Source organism: Anticarsia gemmatalis, chromosome 10 (assembly GCF_050436995.1).
Source record: "Anticarsia gemmatalis isolate Benzon Research Colony breed Stoneville strain chromosome 10, ilAntGemm2 primary, whole genome shotgun sequence".
Classification (NCBI taxonomy): Eukaryota; Metazoa; Arthropoda; class Insecta; order Lepidoptera; family Erebidae; genus Anticarsia; species Anticarsia gemmatalis.
The window spans coordinates 2,316,743-2,342,849 of NC_134754.1; positions in this window are offsets into that span (position 1 = coordinate 2,316,743).

Genomic DNA, 26,107 nt, shown 5'->3' on the forward strand with positions numbered 1-26,107 from the left:
AAGTGTTAGCTTTACTGGAAAAGGTCTAGTTTAGGAGAGGAAATAGGGTTCCTGGTAACAGTAGTTAGGCTGTAATTAGGTCCTGGATAATATAAGGTAATGCCTAGATTATAATATGTAAAATGTATGGCTAAATCTACGAATTAATACTTTTAATACGGGTAACAAAATGGCAAAGCAACCTATATTGCAAATTGTCAGTATTTTTTACGATTATCATAAGTGTCAATATTTGACCTAAATTAATAAATGATTTGATTTTGATTTTGAAGTTGTTTCAATAGAAAAGAACTGTCTGGCACAAACTTTTAAGGAAATCAGCAATATACAGAGCCGACAGTTCTGATTCTTGCAGATTAACTCAAAGTACATCGTAGGTAACGTCTTACAGATTTATTAAAACACTAAAACTACTTTCGGGTACTAGACCTATCGTATCCAATTTACAGTAATACAAAATACAAATAGAATCTATTAAAGTCTACTCAACGTTAAATTACTTAAGTGAATCTATGGCATCCCGCAGATAACCGTAAGCTTCTAAAATGCATATTAAAGGCCGCAGCTCGCTCACTGCAGTGTTCCCAATATCAGATACCGTAAGTTAATGCACATAAGACTTAAGTTTATGATAAGTGGAACTTGCAAACTTTAAAGTTTATTCCTCGTAATCCTGCAATATAAATGGCTATGTATGTACAGACAGAAGCGAAAATATTTGGACACTAACACTCATCAACAGCGTTTTACCAATAAAAATAGAAAAAGCTGCTAACTATTTATTAAAATTTCAACAATTTCACGACCACTATGTATTTTTTTTAACCCACTGCTGGACAAATCTGCGAGCGAGGGACGGGTTAGGTTAGGTTACAGAAATATTACAGACAGAGGTTTAGACCTTTATTCCTATATATTTTATACCTTCTATGTATAAAAAATACGATTAAAATGTAACAGAGTATACATATTGTTGCTGGTGACTATACGTTGAGTGGATATGAGCGTAAGATGAAATATTCATGGGCGCTAGTTATTTTGCGTGTGTTCACGTCTACCGCAACGCTTCACTTTGTAAGGGTGAATGCTTTATTATGAAAGTGTTTTCACACTTATTTCAACACTAGTCTAGGTGTAAGGGTCTTTGCAGTTTGAATTAATAATGTTTTTTTATATGCCTTCTTCATTTCCCAATAGAAAAGCAGTCACTGTATAGTGCGGATCGATAGCAGCGGGGACCAAATAATATTATTGATTGAAACTTTATTTGTCAAAATTTCATGGTTCAAATTGTCACTAATTACGATTTTTTTTAAATTATAAACCCTTCTCTACGTTTGTAAAGGTCCACTCGAAATCTTCCACGTAAAGTCGGCAAACTGTTTTCTTTTAAAAAACTGCGAAGAGGATTTGACTGGAGATTTTAAAGTCCTAAACCTCATTTCATAGAGCGGAGTTCAAAAAACGTAAATATTTTTGTAATGTAAAATTCCAGAATGGTAGAAATGTTCATAATACCCGCAAATAGTTGTTCAGTTGTTCTGATTTCGGGGAAGGTCAGTATTCGTGATTTAACGCTTGTAAAACCCCTAGGGACACCGGAATTATTCCCTTATGAAGGTAGCCTATTAAATAATAAATATAACACGTTTCCCTTATATTACAGGCACGTAATATTGTGATAAAGAATACCTTTGATAATGCGAGTGTCGTATTAATTCTGAGTGTGTATTCTTAATGGGTTTCCTACACAGAATTACTTCTTCATTGTGCGAAGAGATTAGATATAGTCTGACTTACTTCCCACAGTTTGTTTACGGGAAGTTGTAAAGATCGTTTTATATTATTAGATTATTTTATATTTTTAGATTATTTTATAGCTGGAATAATGTTCCAATCTACATTTATGTAATCGGAAATTAAACCACATTCATATTATTTTGTTGAACGCAAAGATCTTTGGACTGTATAATTATGTCAATTGCCGAAATCTTGCATCCGAATTATCTTGGCTTAACATCTGAAGTTTGAACCACAAATGTATATAGCAAGCTTTCACGAGCTACGTGTCGGATTAAGAGATTATAACTGTTAAAATAACGCAGCTTTCAAACCCGAATAAACAAATCACATTTATATAAATACAGAGGAACGTTTGGCAAAGTTTACATTTGCAGCTTCTATAATCCTGTGCAGCAAACACATGTCATATTAATCGCATGAGCCGTTTTTATTCCACCCGCCACAAACAAACCATTTCTATTTACGCATCAAACTTCAGAACGGTTTATACCTCCCTAAATTGTTCATCGTTGTTTTATCGCCGTTGACAAAGCTAAAAAATAAATACTTCTTGTACAACCCCTAAAATTGCGACAAAAAGTCGTTCACAACACCCAGGGCGCAAACGAAAATTATAACGTGAAAAAATATTAAACGGTCCGCGTTCACAAGAACTCGCGTTTCCGACCAACTCGAGGGAAACATGAATCATTAGGAATACGATCTAGATCGCCCAGGGGACGCGTGCTACGAGATCCGCTAAATTATATTATGCATAAACACTTGTTTCGTACCTGCCTCACTCGAGCTCTCTCGGCCATGTATCATTCATATTTATCCCGTAGAAGGCTCTGAAAATGTTCATGAAAGTCCTCGTGTTTTAAGATTACATGACGTGAGGAAAGTGTATTGTGTAGAACAAACTTAGTACCGCTTTAGATAGTTGGGGTTGCCTCCCCTTGTAGTGCTGATAAATTTCGGAAGAGCCCGAGAGGAGGCTTTGTTTAACGCTCGATAATAGCCTCACATGGTTTATAGGAGTAATAAGTATATTTCATAACTCTTGTCTAGTCTGCTTTTATGTGAGCACTATAACACCGTAAACATTACTAAATTATGTTAGCAGTTAACGCTATTCTGTTAGGAATTCTTCATAGAAAATAAAACCGATTGAATTAGCTATGATAGATATCATATTCGCCAACTCGAAGAACCTACTTCAAAACAATGGTTTCGCACTAAAGCTTATTTTGAAGGTACCCGTCTCACAAGCCCTTTCTAAATATAATCAGACACCTTTCATATCCTTGAAGTCTTATTAAGACCGGTATTATTTCCACGTGTCACCCGAGCCGATCTAAAGGCTTAACAAGCTTCTATCTGTGACAAACAATATGGCGGCAATGAAAATGGCGCGAAAATAGCGCGCCATAAATTACTTGATGCAACTTTATGCTTGTTTTTGGTACGTTGTTGTATGACTTGTATTAAAATTTTAGACAAAATATTGTTTTAATTATAGTAGTTCACACTTGTCTTTGTTTTGGCAAGGTTGGCTTTAGAGTCTAATAAAATCGTGTTAAAGCTATGTTTGGCAAAAACTACTGTATGAGGTTTAGCTAAAGAGCAAATTAATATGAAAATAATATCAATTATCTATTTAACAACGTAGTCTATTACTAATGTAATTTCAGTTGTTTTATATAAATATATTAATAGTAACGTCATGTCCCCACTGTATTTTTAGTATTGAATTTTCAACGCGCACACCGTTAGCCAAATAAGTAGGTACGATCAGATTACAAATTGAAAAATATCAAACTGTAAAGTAACATATTGAATTACATTAAGTATTTCACTTGAGGAGCATTTTTATGGTTAGGTTAAATAGTCTTTTTTCTTGGTTTAATTTATTTCGTATGCTTTTTTACAACTCTTTGTAACTTATAGCATCTTTTAAAATCTGTTTCTCAAAATGGACACTAAGTTAAGCCACTATTCTTTTTTGACATTTTTAGATCCATATTTGTCTAAGAGAGTATTATACCTTTTCCTATTTAAAACTTCTCACATTTAATCTTATCAATTGTCTTAATTCCAAGCAAGAAAATTCACAATTAGTGCCACAAGAGCTCTAGTAAGCCGTCTAATTTCCATACGCTTTACTCAGCGAGATTTTAGTACCGCACTTCAAAGACAGAATATGCTTACGTAAACTTATACCGTGCCATCTGTCATTCGCCAAGCTTGAATGTATGAAGACCGCGTTTTTATATCTCCGTAACAGCAATGATATTGAAATTAATTCCATAAAGCAACGTCCGTATTCAAATGACAAAGAATCTTGCGTTTGTAAATGCTATGTATCTTGTATGGTGGTTATAAATCAGGTGTGTGCTGTGCCGGGAAATGAGAATCGAGCGATCTTCTTGAACTTACATATTAATATCTTCTAAGAAATACATAATACACATTTCGAATATTTTTTTTAGCAAAAAATACATTTCGAACGATGCATATTTTAACGACTACGAAATACATATATATTATGAAGAAATAGTTCTTTACATAGATGCATACATATTATACCACGATATTATCATACGTGAGTAGGAATATTTTTCATTTATGTGCAGTTTTTAAAGGAAAACTCTTGCAAAAACGATAAAAAAGCCGGCACCACTTACCAATAAACACCTATTTCTGAGCTAAAAATACTCCAGAGATAAATTATGCTGCACTCTGCCTTTAAATTGTTTTCCTACGTTTTTCTCCAGGCAATTGGTCCGGGATTGAATTCAGACTGTTTAACTCCTGGTAAGTACGTCCCTTTTCAAATTAGGACTTAAAAATCGTGGAAATCATGAAAAAGATTCAGGTAATATCTGATGTACTAACTTTAGAAAGATTACAATTTCATATTAAAATCTAACCGCCTGTTTAATATTGAACGCGCATGAGCTTACTAATTAGTATTCACGTAAACGTTAGAAACCATTAAAAATACGTTATCTACCGACATACATTATTAAGGACGTAAAAATGTTTACATACTTTTGTATGACTACTAAATTACTTTGAAAACAATGTGAATAATATTGAGATTTAATATTAACTACTCAGCAAATCCTTATTTTCTTCACACATATCACACAAGCAAAAAAGTGAAATACAACAACATTGTCTCAATATTCTCGCCAACAATATCCATGTTATTTCACATAATCTGAGTTTTCATACCGTGCGTCACGACGTATGTTTCCCATAACATTCAGCCATGACAGTTATTACAAGTCCCACACCGCCATGGCGGCCAATTGGCTTCGTGCTGCAACCATGTTCCCTTCCTCCATGGGACGCAATATTGAGAAAATTATGCCACGGTGTTTGTACACCCCGTGTTGGGACTGCCTATTGTGGTAAAAATGTCGGGATATTTGAACGGTCAGCGCAAAAACACGTTTCTACATCAAATATGAAAACTAATTTTGTATTCAAATTTGTTCCACTATCCAAATGCAATCTCAAATCTGTTTACTACAAATATTTTTTACAAAATCCAAATTATTGCATAGAGTTTGCTCCACATACATAGTTGTATCGCAGCATTAAAATACCCGCAAATGTTCTAATCCCGGTTGATCCGTAAGCTGTTTAATATTTTATTGTTATTTACTATAATGACATTAATTGACTGGGTGCTTCCCAAAAAATATACAGGTATACTATATGGACGCGGAAAAATACTTTCAAAATCGGGACTGACCCAGCAATTTCGGTCAGGTGGCAACTCTACCTACAAACAAAAAACATTGCGGCAATACTTTACGTGAAAAACTTGAGTGAAATGCGACGCCGCGTTTTTGGAGCGAACGTAACTATTTATGTTTGGGTATTTAAATGTATTATTGCTGGGGAAAATGTCGCCTATATATTTTAATTCCTTTACATTTTATGAATATTTCAAGTAACTGCTCGATATCGAAAGTAATTACAGCACATACTAACGGACGTTTTGAATTACCAAACTTCAGTAACGGATGCTTGTCGCAGTAGGTTATTTTTAGTTGTAACATTTTAATGATGATAGGTTATTAAATATCGCCGATAGTCTTATTAATGTACTAACGTAGAGTCTTCATCAGTTATCGCAAATTAATATTGGTTACATAAATAAGCCGGTCGGTTTTGCTGCACTTATATCTGCATCAACGCTAATATTAAAAAATGAGTTATTTAGCCAAACATTAATCTACGTTATAGCAACACTCTGTTGAGACCACAAGCATATTATAAGCTAACAGGCAGCTTATAACATGACAATGGCCTTAACAGAGTGTTTTATTACTAAAAAGAAGAAGCTAATAATACTATGTCCTTTCCCGTTCCCATTGTATTTGGTCATTTAGTCGTTAAAGAACGAAAAACAAACACACTTTACCTTTATAATATAAGAATGGATTTTTTTTTCATTCAGTATTGCCGGTTTACTACGTTTAAAGACATTATTTATATATAAGTATACACAAAACAGTTATTTGTGACTAGTGAGTATAGTTTATTTCCGCTAGACAGTTTTCCATTTGCCGCCTTCAACAAGCATGCAATCATGCATCAAATGTTTGACACACGGAATGGAAAATATACATCGAAATGTATTGCAGTTTTCACAGCAATTTACGATTTATACAAAATATTTTGTACACCATTTTTACATACTCATTGTTATAAATATTTTCTACGCCTTACATGTTTTTTTTCAGGTATCATTAGAGTTTGAGTATGGTAATCAAGTCAAAAGCATCATTATTATTATTTGCTCATAAAATCTTAATAATCCAGGCTATTTTTATGTCATAGTAATTGTCGGAAACATTAATAAGTTCATGCAACACATTGAAAAGGCTATAGAATTGAAGAGCCTATTCGGTCTATAAAGTATACTTTGGCTAAAGCTGTAGGTGAGCCCGTTATGAAAAATATGAAAAACGTGAAAAGAAATATTTTATGCTTCAATGCTTCAATACACCTAAAAGACTGATTGTATTATATTTTGTATAAGCTTACTGAGTGTTCATACAATGTTTGTAAGAGAAAAAAGCAACAACATATCTATACTAATATTATAAAGCTGAAGAGTTTGTTTGTTTGTTTGAACGCGCTAATCTCAGGAACTACTAGTCCGATTTGAAAAATTATTTCAGTGTTAAATAGCACATTTAGCGAGGAAGGCTATAGGCTATATATCATTACGCTACGACCAAATTTAATTCTCTCTTATGTGACGCAAGCGAAGTTGCGCGGGTCAGCTAGTTTACCATATATCTGAGCATAAGCAGAAAACATATTAAAATGCACTAATAATAACAAACAGGGTAAATGGTCTAAACTAGGTATAACAACAGTAAATTTTATAGGAAAGGGTAAACTTACTTATGTTTCTATTTACTAGGTAGGTTACTGAATGTCAACAGATATCCTAAAAAAATAATTGATTTCATATCTTTAGTTAAACCCTATACCCAAATACGATCTAGAACACCAAAAGCCTTTCTAAAGTCAGAAAGCGACAAATTCAATCAGTTTCTAAACATATGATCCTGTTTAGAACACGCGGCTCCGTAAATACCTAAGTTTTGTAAAGATATAACTGTTCGTAAACTCAGAGACTTTGCGGCCGTCAGGTGGACGAACTTCACCCAACTTTTACAACTATCGACAAATCATTTGTTATTCTTACACATGCACAACTTTACCTGTATCTTCGATTATTCATAGCTTAGGTACAAAGTTAGGTCTAGCTTAACTACGAAATAAACTATATATAAAGTCAGGATCTTAAACTATGTACTAACTTTACATGTTATATAACTTAAGGTCTGGGGAATTTCACTCGATTGATATCAAACGGAGGTTAACCACACAATTACTCGCTCAATCAGGCGGTCAGTAGTTTGTGGTTTTCAATAATTTATTAATTTCCATCAATGAAAACATATACGATAATTAAACGTTTTCCTATTTTTCTACGTAATGTTCATTTAGAGTTTCATCTCGCAGCAAGTTTCATAAAAACCCGAATATACATTTTTTACTATCATTACAAACGTATATAAAAACGAAGGCTAAACAAGTTTTCTTTACCACTCCATTACCTTAACTACATACATTTGCTACTTACATTATGATTGTTTTCACCAACAGAGGTAATCATCACTAAGAAAACTGTTTACAAACCGGAAATATTATTTTCTATTCTTCAAAAGTTCATACAACGATGACCTTTTGTCGAAAAACATACGTACTTAAACCACAACGAAATAAAAACAAACGATTAATTCATTCACATCTACATAATATTAGACTAACATAACAACTATCCGAAAATACCTTAGCTATTTACTTTTCTGTCATCAATATAAATCTTTTTTCGACGTCACATAACACGACACGGTGACAATATGGTCCCCACACACGCGAGTACTAACATATTATTATAATGGCCGTATCATGTACGTAAGTAACATCAAACATGGGACATGACATATAGGAGTAATTAACTCATTATTGGTTTTAAGTTAACAACACAAAGGGCCAAGGGTTCATATGAAATAGACATATATTTCGCAATTTTTTTTTAGGAACTTTGTAATAGATTACAGACTTTTACAGTCCTATTTTTTCAATTTAGGAATTAACTTGAGACATAATACTACTAAGCTTCTCTTGAAACAGTTTTGTCTCTAACTCTACTTCAGTTCTCTTTCAATCTTCATTCAAAGGTATATTTTTTATAATTACAGGATCAAGTAAAAAAAAAGTTCCTAACCAATCTGTGTCTGTCTTAATAACAGATTAACTAAAACTACAGCAAGCTCCGGCTCACATAAATAAAACTAATTTCTGTAGTCCGTTAATAGGTTATAACATTCGCAATTAGAACGAGTATACCTGAACAGGTTCTAGAAATGATGGATCACGTATTACAGTCGGAATGGAGGTATAAATCACGCTTTTGTTACGACAAATAGAGCCGTGAGAAAGTTTCAACGCGCAGTAAATACTGTGGTTTGTTGTGTCTACCGTTTGTACCTAGTAATGTAATACGTTTTAGTGATAATTACGTTTGTGTTAACGACGAATGAGTTTCTGTATGAGTTTATAACTAATCGTTGTAGATTATTGTTTCATCTTCAAGTGCTTTTTGTATAATAGCTTGTTGCAGAGGTATGCATATAAACAAATAAAGGAAGGGTCAAGAAAATTGTTAATGCTCCCAATTTTCCACAGTCGACTTAACAATTTGAGTTTGATCCAAAAAATATAGCAAGATGGATTAGTGCATAATTCGATTTTTACTTTTGCCCGATTGGCTCACAAGTTTAAAGAGGGATAAATAGATCTAAATAATCTATAGATCAAGTGTGAATTCATACAAACAAAAGGACGGAAAGAGGGGTCAAATCAGTCAGTGAAAAACATACTACAGCTATTTTTTAAGCTCGGTTTACTATGGCCTCGTACCATTTATATCCACACAATTCACTGAAACAATGAAACTTTATCTGCAATACTGGCAATAAAGAAGAATAATCGCAATAAAATCTCGGATAAAACGAACGAAATCATTTATCACGGCTATCAGAGAAGCTGGCTCAAGGCTTGACGGACATTAGTGGTCAATTTAACGCTCGCTCTGCATAATGGAACGTCATTGTGAATACATTAAGAATCATTGGGACATCATGATATTGTCACGTAATATGTAGCCCGAGGGAAGGTTACAAATGGTTTCGATAATCGACTGCAGCTACCGTTTTCGTAAAATTAAACCTTACTGAGTGAAATAAAATGAAGTCAGTTTCACACCTTATGATTAAGTATCAGACAACCTACTTGCTAAATAAAGTGACAGCAAATACAACCGTCAAAATTCCTCCTGATAGACTAACCGATACTTATTCAGAAGAGAGGAAAAGCCAGTCGTTTTAAGTCTAATTTAGTAATTAAGTTAAAAGGTAAAATTTACGTTATAAATCTACATAAATTGTATCGTGAAGGATTTCAGTATGGCTTAGCAACGGGTGTCTTAATCAACTAACCATTGCTTGAAGTCAGTTTTAATTTAAATCTGTCATTTACACGAGTACCGAGTTCTCGGAACACAATAATCATTTCTGTATACCTATATTTAAACGACTAAGAATTCTCAAAACCGCGTCGTCATAAAATAAAGATTATTTTCTTTCTTTTTTAGTTGTCGTTTAATAAAAAAATATTATAAATGCAAAAGTTAGCAATTCTGGATGGATGTCTACTACTCAATCACGCTGAAACTACTGAACGATACGCAAATAGTTTAAAACTTAAATGAATACCTAATACCCAGGATACTTTCTACCTCGGAAAGTAGAAATTATGGGGAAGAGCTAGTGTAGTGATAAATGCTCTATTACAAAAAATAACAACAAGAAAAGTATCTCAAATCTTTTCATTCTAAAACGCAAAAATGCATTTAACCCTAATTCCTTGGACAAGAGGATCACGTGTGTCGTAGTAATAGGTGCATTTTAATCAAATGTTCCTTGTCAACGTGTGCGCTGAATGTGTTGCAACTACAGCTACGCTAGGATTATTACTTATGTTGTATGTGTCGTGTCTTGGGTATAACAGTGCTAAGAGTTAGGGAATATTTGTGATTTTAAAGTGTTATGGATTTCAATGTTGTTTGATTATAATTACAAGAAAAGCTACAATGTTCTAATTGATACTAATAAATGTAAATGTGTTAATGCGTATATTTGCCTTTCGTTCATGCGAAAACTGTTTTATCAATTTGGATGAAAGGAAAATTATTTTACAGTCTCATAAAAGCGTCATTTTTTTTGTCGACAATCAAAATTTACAGGAACCTCACGCATGTATAAAAAAATTCAAGAACAAAACAACTCGCGAATTATTTTTATATAAAACAGTTAATTTCACACAGTTGTAACTTTCGGAACATTTCCATGTTATTGCGAACTTCATCTCCATTTTACCTGGCTGGCTTTTATTCATTATACTTATTCTAGCGACCCTCAAAAATTCTTGCACTACACTCATAATTAGAAAGTACCATAGTGTCTATAACGAAATTTAATTACGACCATTTAAAAGACATTAAACACTTAAGCATTTGGCCGATATGCAGCACAACAAAGTAAACCTAACTTTATTTTTAGGGTGTTAGGGTTTAATATTGTATAAGACTAATTAATTTGAAACAAAGGATCCTTGATGTTTACGAGCTGTGATTAAACATTCAGCTTGCTTCGGTTTTTGAAACAAAGGCGACGATATACCGACTCAGACGCATTGCGGAGGCTGCGGACTCTCCCTGTGTTTATTGTTTTATGAAAGGAATAATTTATACTGATAATAAGAACACCACTGAATCGTCTTCCAACAGTTCCCTAGATAAGTGTAACTTAAAATCTGTTTTACCCACAAACAGAATGTCGCAAAGATTGCAGAAACCAAAGTGTATTTTGTTTTAAAATATACCTAACAGAGATTTCACGAGTGGTAATTTAGAAAACAAAATCGGTTCCATTATAAGCAGTTATGATCCCTATTTTTTAATCTTTTTTAGACGCTACTGAAATTACTAGTAGTAGATAAATAAAGGCCGACGATGATGATGATGAATTATTAGGCCAAAAAGTTAAATTTCCAACGATTATACCGTCAAGAATATCCCCTATGAAGCGAAAACTTGCGTTACGAAACATTTCAGTACATAACTGAGTTAAACCTAGTACACAACCTACGTTCAGATATTCTGTCGATCAAAGCTTTCACTGAAGCGTAAGTGCATGTAGTGGTTAATGAAAACAGACGTGAATTTCATGAAACAGTCTACAATATATTTAACAGTAAGGATACGATTTAATTATACGCTTCAGTCACCTCCATTACCGCGGTACAGTATAAACGCATCAAGCTAATAGGCCAGTGGTGAACTTACTCGACTGATGATAATCAGAGAGACTTTGAATTTAAATAAATTAATGGAGATTTAGAGGAGGTACTATTCGTGACTTTGAATCCCATAGAGAAGAAATATACTGTGGAATACTTAATTTTGGACATATTTTTGGTACTCCTGAATAAAGATGATTTGCTCCCAATATTGATTATCAACTAAGTAGATAGGTACGGAGTCTATTTTTATGAAGAACAGATCAACGCCCCTAACGTATACTAACGCGATTCTCTGCCACTATGGATTACCAATAACCGGTTGGCAATCGAAAACTTTTGTATGACAATCGGTTCAGCGCCTCTAGCGGGCGTCGTAGAAATTATGTTTGCAGGACATTTTAAATGTCAACCTCTCGATACCCGAAAGTCCCGAGTGTGCAGAATCGTGCTATCGTATGTAGCTAAGAATATTCGTAATTTTAAATGTCGACGGATCACTTACTCTCGATAGGGTAGGACACGCGCTACTGGTTAAAAAAAACCGCATCCAAGGATTTTATTTGCTTCCCGACAATGGAATTACAGTCGAACAGTATAACGCTAGTAAGTATGTAAATGGAGTTTCTAAAGTAATGAAACCGCACAGAGACGTTTAAGTGATATGCTATAAATTCTGGAATGCGTGGGTGGTGATGTATGAGGAAAACTTCTCTATTTTGTGCCTCTTTGAAAAGTTGGACATTCACTAGAAGATTACAACGTATCATTGTTCAAATAAAAAACTTGTCATTGCTAAAGTTGGAATGTTAGTTCGTCCTTGGTCACGTAAAAATATTGGGTGACTGAACAATATATGAAAACATTCACATTTTTTATTCAATTTGCTTTCAAGAAAAACAAAATATATTTCGAAGATATTTCTTTTCCGTGTTCAATAGTATTTTTCTGTTACGTCACCTACCTTCGGATTCCGTACACCTGCGATTTTGCCTCTAGTATTTATAGAACTATCCTTGTCTACGAAGAAATACTCGTAGTATCGATTCCATTACACTCTATTGAGACCCACTCAACATTAAGTGAGTCCTCTATGGAGATACCTTACAAATCGTGAGATCAACTGACTGAGACCGACTAAGTACCTACTTCACTTTGACTACACTCTTGTACCCATTTCATGTATAAAATGCGGTGTTAGTATGCTTTTTTTACATCTCCCGCAATAATTTGCCCTTGTGTCGCGGGGACTTTTACAAATATACAAACACCGGACACAAAGTACAACCAGGCCCGAAACAATTATTTGTGGAATGCACAAATAATTTGTCCGTATGGGAATCGAGCCCGACGTAATGGTAGCGGCGTGGCGACCTGAACCACTGCGCCACGGAGGCAGTCACAAAAACCAGGCTTTCTATGCTTTTCTTGCTATTATTACACAGTACGTTTGATGCTTTCTCGGTTATATTACGACGGCAATGTAACAAATCGATTCTGTTCTAATTTCCGTTTGTCCGATTAAACGTGGAATTCCAATGATGACACGATTCCTGAAGGCCGTTGATGCAATTATTATTTACGAGGTAACTAGATTAAACTGGATTAATATTTGTATTGAACTGCTGGTCTTGAAAATAATGTCACCGACCGTGAATTTAACAACTTTGGAACATCGAATGAAAAAGGTCGGTCCGTAGGTAGCTATTGAAAGTTTTTTGCGCTCTAAGTTACCGAAACTTTTATTTTCCAACCATTTGAACTATTTCCTAAAATAAAAAAAATATCTCTATAAAACATATTAAAAATAAAGAATAATCTTTTAAATACCCAAGAGTCCATTTCTCACTGAACAGACCAATGTCCATTCCCCACATGTGTCAAATATAAGCCTCTATATAACGAGTACATTAGTTACAATAACCACTAATATCTAGGGACGGCCGCAGACCCGCGCTCATTCATAACCGACCACCGAGGCTGTAGCAGTGTAGCCAGCCTAATGTACGCGACAGATGCTCATTATATCCCACCACACATATAAGAAACCTCTATGGAATACTTTTTATTTTTATTACGAGCTTCATTTGTTTTTCTCCCTCACAATGCAGTGGTATTAGAATGATGAACTTGTTTACAACGCTACTGTCGCATAGGGATATCGTGAATTTGCTAATTCACATAGAACAAAATAATTAAATGATATAATATTATAATGCAACGGGTCTTATACGCGATTGAAGGTGATTATAAGGTATCCTAGCCTTTAAATTTTCAATCGCGTATAAGACCCGTTGCATTACAATATTATGTGTACTAGTCGCGAGAGTTTAAAAATGTTAATTAAATGATAGTTCTAAAAAATGAAATAGTAATATGAAGGCGAACTATTTTGTATGATCTAGAATAAGATGATTCAGGTCTTAAGTTTGATCCGGGGTTTCTTTATCAGTTTATACAAATCCGGAAGAATTGAATGAATATTGCATTTAAAGTGCGGCGCGGGAATTAAACATCGCTCGTCAGTCTATCTGTCAAACTTACACGGCTAAACGCCTCTTCCAACAGAAAATTTGGCAGTGCGCCTTTAAATCCCGGAATGGAATGTGACTACATTTTTCAAAATATAGTTCACTAACTTTTTCTTCTTTCAATCTCTGCATCACCCTAAGGTAGACTGGTAGATAATGCCTTTGGCATTAAGTCCGCCATATACACCATACATGTATATGAATTTTAAATATAAATAAATAAAACTTTTTACACTCAAATCGAAAATAAACAGCTGAAGCAACGAACTAACAATTAACTACAATTTGAAGTACCTATTCGTTATTAATTGATCTAGTTGATATTTATAGAGTGGACAGTGATTCTAGGAAACAAACGTGCAATAATAAATTCAATTTCTATTAACAGACCTTAATGGCTACTTGCATGTACCAATAACTCATAGTGACAAAGAATCGACATCTCGAATTTTAAATAGATTTTAAGGCATTTCTGTCTCTATTGGTAGATTTTTACATGGCAGGCTTTTTTCAAGGACCAATTTTGACATTTCCGCCTAACGTGTAAGAATCAGTGAAAAAGGTAAAATAAATCTAGTTAATTTAACTGTTGAAAAAGTACTACTACGAGCAATTTATTTCCTTGGATATTTCTTGATTTGGTTATACCTAAAACTGCATTTTAATCGTAGTCTTACTACACTGAATTTTCTTATTAAAATTATAGTGACTACTTTATATAAAATATAAAACGTCAGGTATGTAGACATGAATTAGCATACAACTGAAATTGACGTTACCTTGAATTTATAATGAACGCTTTTCTTAGCCCACAGCTTATCCGTATAACCCTCCTCAAGATGATACCAGTTATGTATTCCACAATCGATCCACAGAATATTCTGCGTCAACTTTAATATTAATATGACATTTTCAACTATTAATACTGACTATAAACTCCACGAATTATGATTGCGGATACGAACTAAAGCTCCTCGTGACAATTTACATAAAGATTATAAGATGACTGGTGGAAATGTTGTTCTTTTAATAGTTTTATTTAGTCTACGTGTTATTAATACAGTAAAAAATATGTATTCGTTGACGTTCTCATAAATAAAAGAACAAGACGACATTAAAAGTTTCTAAGTAGTTAGAACAGTTCCATCACTGACTTTCGTAACTCGTAAAACTAGGATCACTCAATAATTCTAAATAATAAATTAACCCGTCAGAAACTCACGTGCAAACTTTTTCCCGCCAACGTAAAAGTTTCAAAGTAAAGTTCGCGTTGAGCCACAAGTGTGAAACTCACCGGGTGGCGACTTGCGCGGTGTTTCAGGAGTTTCGTGGTGGTATCCTCGCAGGAGCTGGAGGGCGAGCTCGGTGCCGACCTCCTCGGAGCGCGGGCACGGCACATAAGCGTACTGTTTCTTGGTCGGCGCCGGCAGGGGCGCGACGCGATGTTTGCCCCGGTCGGCCATGCGGCGTCTGCCGTGCGGCCCGCTCGTCCGCCGGAGTGCCGCAGCCGTGCCGACCTCTTATCGATAAAGCTCGCCGTTTGCTACCGGGAAATATTAATTCGGTGCGTAAACTGCTCGAGTTTGTTCTGTGATAAATCCGCGCGCCAGTTAGTGTTTGACACCGATTTATCACGCGCTAGATAAATATCATCTGCCATTACCCACTCAATATAGTTAGGATTTATTGACTTTGTTCATAAACTTTTCTATTCCTACTACTTTTTATTTAAATAACACTAGGTATATTGTTTTTATTGAAACATAAATTAATGCCGTAAACTATGGTAAACATAATCATTTAAGTAGCTAAACGTGCTCTTCCAAAAGGTCAAGAGATGATCCCAACTTAACTATTCCTCAATAGTTTCAAAGTTTTAAGTAACTATAAATAATATACAGTAGAGATGAAAACTGAAAAAAGTTGCAATATACTACCAGGATTATTCATAGACATATTTTTTTTTACTATACAGCTCTTTGTTTTCTTTTTTGAATTATGAGATGAGATGAGTTGATTCCATACGTTATTTTTTCCTTCAAATCTGATGACCTGAAATCATCATCAGACAAATTTAAAACCATACTTCCAAAACCATCGGACACGAGAAATTCTTTGTTTTTTAATTCGCGCTATGAGGTGTTGGAGCGGTGCGCGCGCACACGTGGTGTCCCGATGCCCGCACTACGGTCGAGTCGGTCGATAGCACGTGCGAGTGCGGGAGCCCGCGGGAGCCTGCACTATGCGGAAACTTGCACAATAACAAAGCAAGTTCAGTGTCGCAGGGAGGGTTAACTGTCAGATACGCTCGCGGTCAGCTGTTGCCGTCACGCGGTAACGGAAAGTACGCCATCCGTATTTATGTTTTGATTCTGATTGGTATTGAAGTTACGTTGTTCAATTTATCTTGATGTTAACTTTTGCAGATATTTTGAATTTCTCATCGTTAGTTTTCTTAAATGTAAAAAATGCACAATAGCCATAAGACAACAGGCTTTAAATAATACTTTATAAAAAAAATAGTCTAATCCCGAAAAGCAAATGAAAATATTCTCAAGGTTCGTTTCATTCCTTGAATCTTAAATATGTAGAATACGAGTTTACAGCGACTTGCTCTATGATACAAATAGACCGCTGTCACTAGTGAACTTGACACACTTTACACTTAACTTAAACAAACAGCAGCGTCAGAAGCGTATAGCCGGTTCATAGTTTGAATGGCTGTTCGCGCCATACACGCGAATCGAATTAATCATCCGAACGATTGATTTATAGTCCAGACTACAGTCTGAGGAACTTGTGTACTAAACATGGATCTAGCATTTAGGTCGACTGCATTGTTTAGAACCTGAAACTACTTTCAGGAGTTTCAGAGTGATTCGGACGGTTTTGCTGTAGTCCAGAATTTCCCTAACCGAATTGATTAATGCTTTCTGAAAGTAGACTCTTGGTATGTATTATGTGTTACTTTTTGTTGACCCTAACTTCTTTATTGAACTATTTGAGTAAAGTACAGTACATGGCGGAGTACAGCTTCTCTCATGTAGGAGAACAGCTTCTCTCATCTGCGACTTTACTTGTTAAGGGTTTCTACTAAGGTAACTGAAGGAAGCCATTCGTTCCTGACAAATATATTATTTCAAAAACCGTAAGCATAGGAGAAATACGTTGTATTGTCTGTAATTTATTTTTCTATCTTTGATATTAATAGAAAAAAAAATGTGCTTACCATGGCCTCAGCTTTGGTTTGAAACATTGAAACATTAGCCCAGTTTTACAGAGAGAATTCATAATTTACAGAAAAGGATTATAATTAGTTCACTCCTTTTAGTTTATGTAAAATGAGTCAGCTTTAGTTTATTTAAATTAATTTTTACTCGAGAACTAAAATTTAATTTCAACTTGGCGTTTGACATGATAGATGGTAAAATATTTCAAGAGACGAACTAACTGAACAGGTCCTGACTAAATGGTTAGAAAACTAAAAAAAAAAGATTACCTGAACTGTGAATAAATTATATTATTTTACTTCTGGGGCAGTAATGAATTAATGAATAATTGTTGTAAAATTATTTTTTTAAGCAAAACCGTAACAATCTATTATTTGATTGCATTGGTTTAGTCGTTAGTTTTACCGGTATTTTTTTTATAGCTGATACTTTTAATTTGCATGTTATTACAACATACAAAATGAATATACGGAAACTAACACAAACATGCTTTTACCTTTCATTACTTAACAATTACCTAGCAGGTCTCTTTGGCCGTGGTAATAATTTTACTAAGCAATTAAGGTTTAAGCACAAACCACAAGACATTTCACGGTAGATGTATTTATTCCAAGCTTCTTATTAAAAACTGTGTTATAAGAAAAATATCCATCCCACAATGCCCCGCCAGGCTTTGATCTAGAAATAGAACAAGAACTTAATAGTATACTGTATATCCCTGAAGTCGTAAACAGCGGTGAAAGAACTCACATCCCCACAGATACACATTACACATATATACATCTAGATCATAAAATATCCTATTTGTCAAGCTTCTTATTCCTTCCCAAACGTGTACTAGGAACCAATTTATTTACAATATTAGAAATGGATTTTATTTAGGAACTGAAATAATTCGTAGAGCTCCTTCTTCAGAACAATTTTCTATTGTGAATTAGAATTCACGTTTTCAAAAACTTTTATGTATGTGAACCAGGTCCGTGGGATAAGGATTACGCGACTGCCTCCGTGGCGCAGTGGTCAGCGCAGTAGTCACCACGCCGCAACCATTGCGTCGGGAGGTCGTGGGTTCGATTCCCACACGGGACAATTATTTGTGCGATCCACAAATAATTGTTTCGGGTCTGGTTGTGCTTTGCTTCCATTGTTTGTATGTTTGTAAAAGTCCCCGCGATACAAGAGCAATTCTTAGTGCGGGAGTTGTCTTTAAAAAAAAAGATTTGTAGTTCAGAGACTAGACTATGTATTCGTTCTACAACATCTCCGATTGATATGACTAACACAAGATTGAAGTCTGCAAGATGTATCTTAAAAGGGAAACGAGATTTTTTTTCTAAGGCATAGGAAATATATTTAAAGTTAGCTAATTATTCAGTAAGTGCCGTTATCTAGTGCACGAACTGCGGCAATTTATTACTTAGTCTCTTGCACTGCACACTGAATTATTGTTATTAACCTTAGGTACTAACTAAGGAGGATAAATTGTTATTACTTTTACAGCTATACATTATCATTAACTAACTATTACAACAGTCTCCTTATGGAGACTTTTTTAAGCGTAAAGGACAATCCCTTAACACTTAAAAAAATACTTATAAAGCTGCTATAAGTAATAATAGCCATTATACAGAGTTATTAATTTAGATTGAATCTAATTTTAGACTTAGATCAACTGTCTACGTGATTAATCAATTATTCCATTCTGTTGCACCGGGTCGCAGCATTCTGTAGCAAAGTATTATTTTTACTATCGACTGAAAATATTCAGTTTCACTTGTTTATTATGAAAACATTACAGTGGCTTTAATATGAATCATCAATATTGTGTATGTTAGCTTGACGTTTTGGCACAGATTACACTGGATGAAGTCACAACGCAGTTATTAAGTTTCTTTGAGGTTTCTACTAGAACGAACTAGAAGCTTTGTAACTATATTGACCGAGTTCCAGTTTCATACTGTAGAATAAATACCAAAGACAACCCAACCATAAATTAGAATTGTTGAGGTAAATAACCCCTACATTTTAAATATGCTGGCACCTGAATTCTAAAATTCCCGACCTTAATGAGTTCCATTACCGAAAAGTGACACGAACCATCCGCAATTACCCACATCAACACTGAAATCCGAAAAGCCTCTTATCCAAACATCTAAAGCTGATTCAATCTAACAAAAAGTAATCACGATAGAACGTAACAAGTCGTTACAAGTGGAAAGTCAATACTGGCCTGTTCAATTAAACACTGAACATCCAAAAGGTTCGCGGGAACAAAGGTGCCGCTAAATAATTCATTGTCTGACGAACCAGAACGAAATCCTGTCGTTAAAATACAATCTCATGAACGAAATTATGTAGTGACTTATACTAAGCAGGCTTTTTTGTTTGATCAAGGGATGGTTCTTTTAAGCTATTCTTATAAATGCTGCAACGTGAGCGGGATTTCCTATAGTCGATACTGTTGACCGAGCGTTTAACAGTGTAAATTAGTTAAAGAAAATGGTGATTTCAAATAAATTTGTGGTTCATCTGTTATTTATACAAAATGTTCAATAATTGATACACTTCTGCGATAGTTCATAGTGGTAGAAATCGCCTGCTGCTTTACATACTTTTCGTTTAATAGTATACAGGCAGAATTCGTTCCAGTACGAATGCACCCAGCGCCAGAATAGTAGGACGAGGTGGGATTTTGTGTAAGGAAATTGGTCCATCGCTGTGTCGAAAAATGGTGAGAACACAAATGGTTGCCACTCTACTAGCATTTAATTTTGTGTCTAATCTCAGTCCGATTGTATGGAGCAAAAACTATTAAAATGGTCTGATGATGATGCTCTACGCCCTATTTCGGCCATAGCGACCACATCGATTCCTAAACTGTATGACGTTGAATAAGTAATGGTAAGTATAAGAAAATTTTCAACATTGATAAATAACTAAGGTCAATATTTAAATATTTCAAAAACTATCTTCATCCACTGATACCCAACTGTTTTACACATTGTGTATTTTTTCGTTTTTCTTCATCGAAAATATAATCCGCAAAGTTCGCGGGGTGAATATCAAGTAATTCTGCGGATCGCACGTGGTACTGAATACGTAACATTTGAGTAAAACGTAGGCAAAGTAGGTATTTAGTTCAGTTCATGAATCACTCGTTAGCTCTTGTGTGAAAGAATGAATGAATGAATGAACGTAGTGCATCTGTTTTTATGATTGTAATAAATCTTAACGGAAACGTCTTTATGAAGTCATTAAAAGACTTTAAATTATGTGCTTGCTTGTAATAGCTCAACTATTTATTTGCGGATTCTTATACAGTCGACTTTTTGTAAATCTATAACTATTAGTGTTTCCGCGAGACAAATATAAATCTTTCCAATTCTAATATCGTGGCAACAATTCATCTTTAGGCTTTCAAATAAGTTTTTTGCGGTAGAACAGTACTTATCTAATATCCTGATGTAATCAGCATGCTACAGATTCTCTTTGCAGTTCAGAATTTCTTATACCTGCAGCCAATTTTCTTAATTCTTACCTTTTTTCCAACAACGTCAGTGTTGGTTTACCAGACTATGGCTGTAAAGATTTTGTATGGTTACACTTTAAAAGATCCTTACGTCAAATGTGAGTCTTTGTAACCCGCATTTTAAGCAATTATTTTAGGTAAGTTTCTAATTGTGCGAAATGTTGCTGTTAGGAACGAATGTAAGAGTAACATACACAGTTATTTTGTGTACACCCCAATCATTTCTTTTACAACAATTTTCTATATCGTCAATTCAATACGAGAACTAAGTACAGCAATCACAATTACAGAATGAATCGTGCGAAGGGCACGTTGCCTAAACTTAACGACCAGCTTCACCAAGTCCAAGCGAGGAATACGACTGTCCTCAACAGCTGCTGAGGTAATTACATACAAACGTTACTTATGCTCCGGTTCACTGACATAAGTCACAATGTTGTGCAATTCCTAATCTAGAGAGAGCGAGTGCAACTAAGATTATTATAGATCATGTATTGCTAAGGATAGATATAAAATGATAGACATATAATTAAATAGCATATATTAAGAGGCGCCTTTTCCTGCCAATTCCTACAAACTCAGTTGTCCCCATTCACATGCAATCATCTTTTGTCTATATCTGTTCATGGTCATGGATTATGACAGTACACTCGATTTTTTACTTTTCATAGATCAGTCCGTAATTATTGATGACACAAACTATCCTCTAACTGGCATCTAACCTACTACGAAGTCCTGCTATAGGCATTTTTCAAAACATATTAATAAAATACAATCAACCAACTGCAGGAGTATCTTAGCTATCTGTATTACTCGTACAAAACAATCAAAGTAATCAGTGTACTATAACAAATTAACTGCGGTAATGCGGGGTGCTCGCTCACTGAGTTAGTAGGAAGAAAGCATCGACTAAAGAGATTAAGTACTCAACACCGGACCGCAGTAAGTGCACTAAGTCTTTATGTAAGATGTTCAGTTACGGGGAAAGATTTCAACATAATTCTCTCTTTTAATTACTCATTTCTACTTTTGGAGACGGTTTCACTTGAATTTCTGTTTCAAAATACATATTTTTGCAACGGTGGGTTTCAGTTGAAAAAGTTTAATGTTAAGATTTTATTGAATACTTCCTGCTCAATCTATAGATATAACAAACATTACATAACCAAAGTATGAACTATAAAATCTCATACACACTTCATACAAAACAACAAATACAATTTTTGTACTACGACGTCATTCGGAGGCGAAAACGAAAATAGCAGACTTTGCATAACAGTCCCCAGCCGTAATAGGTAGGAATCATAAAGGCAATTCGCTTTGTACTCACATATCCCGGCTACTGGTCCCAAGGCGAGCGCTCACAATCTTTACAAGCGGAGTAATGTCATAAATATTATAATCAGATGAAAGCCTAAAATATAAATACGTAAACTTCGGTCGCGGTAACGAGCTGAAAACGATTCTGTTTGTTTTCCTATTTTACCTAAAGTTGCTACAATTTATCATTGTAATTCAGAAAATACAGAACTCCGTTACAAGTTATGTCGTCATTTTTATAGTAATGTGTTATTTCAAGTTTACTTTTAAACATAATTTAAACTTTAAAATGAAAGTATAAAGCGCCTGGCTCTTGTCTGCTGTTTTGTTAATATAAAATTTTACAACAAGTAGGTATTTGGAATCATCGTTTATTCAGACTCTTTGTAAAACTGATATTAGATCGTAACCAGTAAACCCATGGGAAGAATATCACTAAAGCTGAGTATCAAACAAAACATATTATTATTTTGAAAAAATAAACATAAAATTTTACCTCGAAGACAACATTCCGAACCGTCCCTAAAGTCAAATTTTGCATCACTTTCAAAAACAATATTATTGTAAAACGGACGACTGTTCCAGTCTGAACTCTATTTTCATCAGGATAAGGTTAAATTTTATATAATTGTTATTGTAATAACTCCACATTTATTGAGTTTCAGGACTGTTATGAAGAACTCTGTAAGTGCAGTCTTGTACACACTCTTGATACCAAAACAACTTTATTACTTTAAGAAAGGTTTTTATGACACTCGTTCAACTATCCCTCATGAATACGCGTCTAGGAAAGAAATATAGTCATAAACAAGATATAAATTATAAAGAACTAGCGGACCCGACAGACGTTGTCCTGTCTACACGTCTTTAATTTGTAAAAATTAATTAAAAAATCATTGTCCAGCGAACAACATTGTGAATCTAAACCATTCTCAGATCCCCTTGAACACACACAAAAAATTTCATCAAAATCGGTCCAGTCGTTTAAAAGAAGTTCAGTGACATACACACTTACAGAAGAATTATATATATAAAGATGAGCTCTCTTCAACAAATACACCAATGCAAACAATACCATGTAGGCACATTATAATTATATTACGCCTTTTATTAAGAATAAAATTGTCTGTGTATGTCGCATGCTTTATAAAAACTTCAAGCTGACATGTCTAAACCTAACAAACCAAAATGGAATATCTTAGTTAAATTAAAAAGGCTACATACAATAGCTAAAATTCGGCATTACCGTATATAATGAACTAAAATAGTAATGCCGAATTTTTCTTTAAAATTTATATTAAACGACGCAATCATTTAAACTAGCAACCAAATAAATAAAAGTAGTAAATAAAGTAGGCTCCAGTTTGGCCTCAACAAGCACTTTTTTACAGAAAGAACCAATTCACTAGGTCAGGATACTAATTAGACGGGACTTCAAAGTTTACTAATTACGGAAATCTTTGAAGTTTTGCAAAACGCTTGCTTTTACTACTAGTGAGTTTGTTAGAAGAAAATTCTGTTGCCATTTTTTACCGCCTGTTGAAATTTTAATAACAATGTAATTCTATTTATTTTGATTGCCAAATTGCTGTCATACGGCAAGATAAGGACGTAGTTCAAAAATGAGATAAGGGTTAGGTTTTAAGTCGACCTCACTGGCTATCCAAGTGTTAGGATCGAAAAGTTTGAATAGAATTATAAAGTTTTATCAGGGGTTTGAATCCGGTATAAGTAATTCGTCAATAGTTTAGATTCCGCATTTAAGTATAATTTTATTTCGGTAACTTTTTATGCAGTAGGTATTATTAAAATTTAAGAATGTTATGCGCATTATTACATTTAAAGTTGTTTTTTGTTGCCTTTTGCCTGCGACCACGCACCATTGTAACCAGCGCCGAAACGTCAGGCATTCCAAGGTAAAATGCGTGCTCTCGTTATTCTTTACTCTGCTATACAATTTAAAGTTGAAACTGAAATATCGTAAGTCGTGAAAGTTTCGACTAAAACATAATTCAACCTAAATAGCGGTTACAAAGTTAGCATGTGAAATGCTTTAAATACCGATTAGATTACATTAAAACAATTCTTGAAAGAACTCGAGCGATAACTTACACGATATTATTTTTGTTAATTGGGTTATTCATAATCAACATCTGTGAAGTGCTTTATGTGAAGTATAGTTGGCATACAATTGTTTTGTAGTAGTATTGTGGTCTTTAACCACTTAATCATTTATAAAAAATCTTGTATCTGTTGGTAGAAGGTCGGTATTTTTTAGAATCATCTCTCTGTACATATTATTGGAAAACACTGGTTAATGATTTCAGCTTACCAGTCTACAGTTGAAACTAAACTCCTTACAGTTGCAGTCACATTTGAAATAAAAAAGCCTAATTGTAACAATAGATCCACAATTAAAAATGAAACAATTACCGGGACTTAGTAAATACTATACTATACTATACCCTACCAGCCCCATCCCCTTGACAGTTATAGTTTTCAGTATACAAATAAAATACAAACATGAATAATGGTCTCACTTCAATTATGTCCAGAGTCATGCAGAGTCGTCACTAAAATGTCTATATAGTACGAAACATTTTCATGTATGTCCCTCAGGACTGTCGTCGGACGTCCGTTGTTCCCCCGATGCCTACAACCACTACATACAGCCTACATACACTCAATTATCAACGCTTGTAAAACGCTATATTTTAATAATTCCCACACGCATTCTCTCCAACAATTTCTCCTTTTAAAAACGTAGATTTAAAATGCAAATGAAAGTGCAGTATTAAAATAGTTTGAAAGAAATATTGAGTGTAAGTTCAGCGTAGATTGTGAGAGTTTTATCTTTCCTTTTAGTTTTAAATAGTTGGAGTATTAATGCATTGTCTTTTTAAGTTCTCTTTGGTTTCCTTTATTGGACTTCAAGCTAAAAGTTTGTATGTTAAAACGAGAAAATTGTACTCTCGTTAATTTGTTTTTGTGTTAAACATGATTGTATATTAAATCCTGTTTAAAGAGGCAATACAAATCATATAGTCTTTACTATTTTTGAAGGTAAATTATTGCATGTTTTAACTCAACTGAATTTGTTGGAACTCTACTAACAACAATACTAGTTATGATATAAAAATCACAGCGTAATGAATTGTAATTCCATAATCGCTACGATTTAATAAGAACTGTGTTTGAAATCTAGATCTCGTTTCTTTAAAGCTAACTCCATTCAGAAGTAAACAAAGTCAAGAAAGTTTTCCCCGTATTATATTTTACTTGTTTTAATATCGCTAGACGTTGCGCAACTTTAATCTCGAAACAATGAGAAGTTTTCATTACAGTTGCAGTCGGCTCTGTTTCAATTTCATCAGAAACACAACTGCTCAATCAGGAACAATACCGCCAACACATGTTACACAATATTCACCTCTATTTCATTAAGTTTGTGCACCATTTTCTCTTTTTTCCTCTGGCGCTCATACATTTTTGTATGTACGCTTATGTGCATATTTTAATCCCAGTCCTATATTTTGTTACTAGCGCTTTGTTGTAAAAGCAGTATCTTTTAACTGGACATTTTATCCAAATATACTACTATGCGCAAATTGTTGAATTTGTTCTACATTCAACGCTACAATACAGTTTATTCTTGCGACTCTAAAATAAAATGACGACAATTACAAAAACTCTTTTATTTCAATTTAATACTAATTTCACAAAGATACACATGTCGCCCGTCGCTCAAATAA